Source organism: Myotis davidii, unplaced genomic scaffold (assembly GCF_000327345.1).
Source record: "Myotis davidii unplaced genomic scaffold, ASM32734v1 scaffold88, whole genome shotgun sequence".
NCBI classification, from domain to species: domain Eukaryota; kingdom Metazoa; phylum Chordata; class Mammalia; order Chiroptera; family Vespertilionidae; genus Myotis; species Myotis davidii.
Window position 1 is genome coordinate 2,935,218 of NW_006300377.1, and position 6,102 is coordinate 2,941,319.

At 40.8% G+C, this 6,102-nt stretch overlaps 1 protein-coding gene across 2 annotated transcripts in view; it reads right to left on the reverse strand.

The window, feature by feature from the left end:
- Positions 1-1,817, reverse strand: part of AGO4 (argonaute 4, RISC catalytic component) — a 26,586-nt gene extending 24,769 nt beyond the window's left edge. The window contains exon 1 of one of the 2 annotated variants that reach the window (XM_015572855.1): positions 1,604-1,817. The gene's annotated coding sequence lies outside the window, so the exon portion shown is untranslated. The remainder of the gene's footprint in view (positions 1-1,603) is intronic. The other variant, XM_015572856.1, reaches the window with a different exon arrangement.
- Positions 1,818-6,102: the final 4,285 nt, after the last annotated feature.

Genomic DNA, 6,102 nt, shown 5'->3' on the forward strand with positions numbered 1-6,102 from the left:
ATTTAACAGCGGAAACACAAGCAACTCCAAGATAACAAAAGGGAGGAATAAAAGGAAAGAGAGATAAAATTTATGGCATCCTCTCACACTCCTGCTTTCCAAATTCCTCCCCTATGATAAACATAGACTTATAAGAAAGAATAACCTCTCTTAGGTATCTAAGTATAGCAAGTTCATAATTGAACTAGAGGCCCGGTGTGTGAGTTTGTGCACGGGTGGCGTCCAGCTGGCCTGCCCTGTCTGCCCCAATTGGGTGGATCGGCTGGCCAGCCAGGGGGCGGGGCCGTGGTCAGTTGGCCAGCCCCATTCCCTGGTCAAACTCCCAGTTGAACTCCAGGTCAAACTCCTGATCGAGGGGACAGTTTGCATATTAGCCTTTTATTATATAGGATGATAAGTTTGTTTCAAATATACGTCCTTATTCAAGTATACTGGTTTTGGAAAAGAAAGTGGGCAGAAATTCAGAAACCTGAGGATCAGTAAATCTAAGATGCATCATTCTCAAAGGAATAAGTCAACCCCTTTGACTATTGCTGGCTATTTATAATTCTGCGGACTGTCTTGTCTTATTCCAAAATGCTCTTAAGCAGTGTAGAGAAGGGAATGTTGTGAAATATCCTCATTCCTATAGGTTACCAATGTATTTTCTTTCCTTTTAGAATGAAAGCCTTTCTCTCAATCAAGCATGCATAGCTTTACTTAAGTGTTCATGCATATATGCCAGACCTCACTGTATGCAGGCCCTGAAATAAATGCAGTATGCAGTTTAAGACGGAGCCTGTGAGACTTTGGAATGCTAGAATCAGGGGGGGGGGGTTGGGGCACGGTCAGGTTACGAGCTTGATCCCTAGCAATAGGGGGTGTGCAGGAGGCAGCTGATTGATTTTTCTCTCTCATCAATGTTTCTGACTCTCTATCCCTCTTCCTTCAAAAAAAAAAAAAAAAAAAAAAAATCAATGAGAAGTTGGGTGCTGCATCTTACCAATGTTAGTGATAGCAAGCGCATCCTTAGAAAAGCAAGAACCTTAATATTAAAGACTGAATATCAAAGTATGGAAACAAAGAAAAGTGGGTGTTCTCAGCACCCTGTAAGAATATCTGCTAAAGGACTATGACTTCAACTTGGTACATTCCTGTCATCGAGACCACAATACGTAAATCACTTTATCCAGGCCCCTCTTGGGTAATGCTGGAATTAAACAGAACTTCTCTCTCAGCTTACTTTTTTCAATACTCCCCAGATGATCCATCTGTCTTTACACATATTTTTCTCATGTCTATTACCAACACTTAATAATAAAATTTGAACTTCCAGATAGTTCTATTTCCCATAGACACTAATGTCTTCACCCACTTTTATAAATTTCTGCTACCCTTGGACAATGAAAGAGTGACCTTTCTTCTTCCTTCAATAAGTATTTACTGACTGAACAATGATGCATCCAGCACCCTGCTAGAATCTGCGGAGGATAACAAAGTATGAGATAGCGAAGGAACTGAGAGAAAAACAAAGCCTGCACCGTGAAAGAATTAGAGGACGGTATGACACATGATAAATAAAGTATATGCATTGGTATAGAGGTCTAGTCTTTCTAATCCTTACCTGTTGACTCTACGAGGCCGTTTTTCTGGTTTAATATCCACATCATAGTGATACACATCTATTTTAGGAATCTGAACCTGAAAATGATTGGCTAACAGTCGAATTGGTTTTCCAACGGTTCCAAGGCCAGGACGACGAGGTGGCTGGAACAGGCTGGTTGGAGGTCCTGAAGAGATTGAAAGACATTCAATGTGCTACTTGGTCCTGAAGGATACTATTCCTTTCATGATGATGATGATGATTATAGCTACGATTAACGAGATCTTATTATTCACTAAACACATAATATAATGAAGAGTTTCTGGTGTCTTTTGACCTAAGGTTCTCTAGATTTCTCATATTTTACCATGCTATCATTCTGAATATGAGGAACAGCAAAACGAGATAGTATGATGAACTCATCTCAGATGTCAGCTACTATAGAAAACCTTTTATGAGCATTAGTATATCTATAGATAAGCTCACACAATTATATACATTTTTCTGGGTACCATCATCATGTTCGGGCTGGAGATGATCCACTAATCTTCCACAAATTAGCCTACATTATTGTAAATTGTATGGACAAGGTGGAGGTTAAACAGCAGCTATATTTATCAATGTACTTACTAATTTAGATAGTGAACCAATACCAATAATGCTAAGTTTTCCTGTTTATAACCTGATATTTTTAGAATCTGTGCAATCTGATATTTCCTGATCATAGGTCTAGTTTATTTATCAAACATTGATGCATGATTACATGTCTAACCTGCACTGTGGACTCAGGAGAAAGATAGCCTCTGCTTTCAAGAACTCACAGTCTAGACCAGTAGTTCTCTTCCCAGGGGAGATTTTGTCCCCCAGGAAACATTTGGCAAATGTCTGGAGATATTTTTAATTGTCACACTGGGGAGTGGAGGGTGCTACTGACATGAAGTAGGTTTGGGGAAACACAGTCTGGGAAATATTTGTCTACAAAAAACCTTATTCCTTTTTTATGATAATGTCAAGTAGACACTGGCCTAAAAAATATACATCTTTCTTGCTATAGGTGTTCAGTAAAGTGAGCTATGATTACTAGTACAATGGAAAGTTACAACAGATTCTTTTATTGCAATGGCATTTTGCCAAGAACAAAGACAATTCACTGAGGAAAGAAAACTTTGATGCAAGAAGCTGTCTGGTCCAACATCACTTAGGAACACTTTAATGAAATCTGTATCAACAGATCACCATATACTAATTCTTCAAGTACTGAAATATTTTCACATATTAAACTCATTATTCATTCATCCCCTAAATTCTACTCATCCTTCAAAACCCAGGCCAGGTGTAACCTCCTTGGAAAGCCTTCAGAATCTCCCAGACTGAAGGATGCATCCTCTTTGTTCCCAAGACGCTCTGTATAAGGGAGAACTTAGTACAAGTACATAGAAACAACCTGTTAAATGACTTGGTCTCCTCCACTAGACTGTAAACTTAGAAGATGTGGACTTCAGTTCATTGTTATCTCCTCAAGACCTAATTCAATGACCAGTACATTGTAGGAATTCAATAAATGTTGAACTGATCACTTGTAGCAGATCCAAGTAGAAACCCAGTCATTCCTAAAACCCAAGAACTGACAATTATTTTTCATTAAAACATAATTTATCCTAAAAATATTATTATTGCTTAGAATTGAGTTCCACCTCTGGTGTACAAGGGGATCTACTCTGGGTGTGATAAGATATTTACAAACAGCCCTGGCTGGTTTGGCTTAGTGGATGGAGTGTCGGCCTGTGGACTGAAGGGTCCCAGGTTTGATTCTGGTGAAGGACGTGATCCCCAGTAGAGGGCGTGCAGAAGGCAGCCAATCAATGATTCTCTCTCATCATTGATGTTTCTATCTCTCCCTTTCACTCCCTCTCTCTTCCTCTCTGAAATCAATAAAAGAAATATATATATCCTATCTAATAATAGACAAACATGGTAATTGACCGTACCTTCACTATGCCTCCCATTGGCTCATCAGCATGATATGCAAATTAACCACCAACAAAGATGGCGGCTAATTTGCATACTGCAGTCAGGGTGGGTCAGTGTCATCCCGCCTGCCCTGCCGCCATCCAGGCCTGCTATCTGCGACCCGGGGCGGCTGGGCAGGGCAGCAGCGATCCACCGGCCCGCCTGGCCACCGTCTGGGTGTCCTGTGTGCAACCTGACCTGGGGCAGCGAGGCGGGACAGCATGGCTCCTCTGTCACCCCAGCTTCCTCATCACAGCTCCCTTGGGGGTCTAAGCCTTTAGTTGGACATCCCCTGAGGGCTCCCTGGCTGCTAGAAGGATGTCTGACTGCAAGCTTAGGCCTGATCCCCTGGGGAGTGGGCCTAAGTTGACAGGTGGACATCCCCAAGGGGTCCTGGACTGCAAATGGGCGCAGGCTGGGCTGAGGGCCCCCCCGCCCAAGTGCACAAATATTTGTGCACCGGGCCTCTAGTATATATATATATTTAAAAAGATATTTACAAACAAGGTAAGGGGTAATGAATAAATAATATCAGAGGTGATAGGCACACTGAATCAAATCATACAGGTAAGTCAGCCTTGCATATCCCAACATACACTTAAGCAATCGTTATATCATAAAGTAGGATGAAATCCAGCTTGATGATAGAAATTCGGGTCAAAATGACATATGACTTTGATTTTAAATTGTGACTAGAATCCAGGTCCAGCGCTTTTTCTTCCCTGGTGGTATCTCTGCCTCTCTAAACTACTTGATACCAAAGGGACAGAGGCAGAGGAAATGAAAGAAGAGGGATTAAGAAGTGGACAAAAGCAAATAGCATGTTTCTTTTCTTTGGCAAGAAAGAAAAGTCAGAAGGTGAGTGGTCATTTCTTTTAATAAGTTTAGAAGATTTATTTAGAAAACTATATTCTAAAATTTTCCACTCCAAAAGCTGGTTTCTTTGAGGTTAGCAAACTACTTACGAAGAAAAAGCTCAGTGGCTAAAGCTCTGGCACCAAACTGCCTGGGTTTCAATTCTGTTTATCACTTCCTACCTGCATGACCTTGGGCCTCTGTGCCTCAGTTTTCTTATCTATAAAATGGGGAGCCGAAACCGGTTTGGCTCAGTGGATAGAGCGTCGGCCTGCGGACTGAAAGGTCCCAGGTTCGATTCCGGTCAAGGGCATGTACCTGGGTTGCGCGCACTTCCCCAGTGGGGGATGTGCAGGAGGCTGCTGATCGATGTTTCTCTCTCATCAATGTTTCTAACTCTCTATCTCTCTCCTTTCCTCTCTGTAAAAAATCAATAAAATATATTTAAAAAAATAAAAATAAAATGGGGAACATGTGGTAATTATAGCATCTATCTCTTAAGGTTATTGTGAGAATCCCATGAGATAACATATACAAGAGGCTTAACACAGTGTCTCATAATAAATGCTCAATAAACTTAAGTTAGTAGATGATACCTAGTTAGTAGGTTGTATCTGCATAAATATTACAGTGCTCAAAGGTCCCTGAGCTTTATATTGGGGGCATCCCCAAGATGTAGTGACAAGTCTGAAAATTACCTCTTCCAAAAAGGAAACAAATATGACAACACAGACTGAATGAAGTTAGCCTTAAATGAAAAGGAGGGCAGATGATCCAGACTCACCGTCATTTCACCCCTCGGCCTTGAGACCTGGTAGTCAATTAAGCTCTCTGCACCTCTTTTCTCATCTGTAAAATGGGGATAATGCCTGCCTTGCCTACCTCACTGAGGATCAAATGAGCTAATAGCTGTGAAAGCACTTTCCAAACTGTGAAGCACTGTAAAAATAAAAGTTTCACTTCTATAATAAAAATAAATGATATTCTATTAAATATATTTCCAAGTTATTATTGCCAGAAACCAAAATGGGGTGAGGGGAGAGCAAAGCAAAACTAAGAATGCGCCAATGATTATTGAAGTGAGGAGGGCACGAAGCTCTAGATTGGCTTGCTTCAACAAAGAAGCAGGAAAGCTTCTCGAGGCTCTAAATCAACCTGGGCAAAATATCCCACAAGACTATCAACTCCCTTTGCTCTGATTCTATGCTTGGCATGCAGCTTCTTGTTATTAATTTGGTTTCCAAGGTACTGTGACACCAAAAAAGGAGCTTGCTAGAGAAGAGACAAGAAAACATTCCAGTCAAGAGAAAAGACCTATGTGGCATTCTGGCTTATTCATTAACATCTTATAAATGTGGTTAGTGAGAATTAATTTTCCATAATCCTGGGTGAACTTACTGATAAGTCCTCAACTCTGCAAAAGCTAAAATCCAACAAACAAACAAAAATCCCTGGGACGCTCCTACCACCAACAGGTTGATCTTTGCCATGAAATTCAGTTTGTACACACAGTTACATAGTCTCTTTCAATACCAGCTCATAAATGCAACAGTTGCTTCAATTATGAGTTACTAGCAGGGGAGGGTGGGAAGAACATTTGTAAGTATCTCAAATGCATTGGTCTCTACAATAAGACTTCTCACATACATTATCTC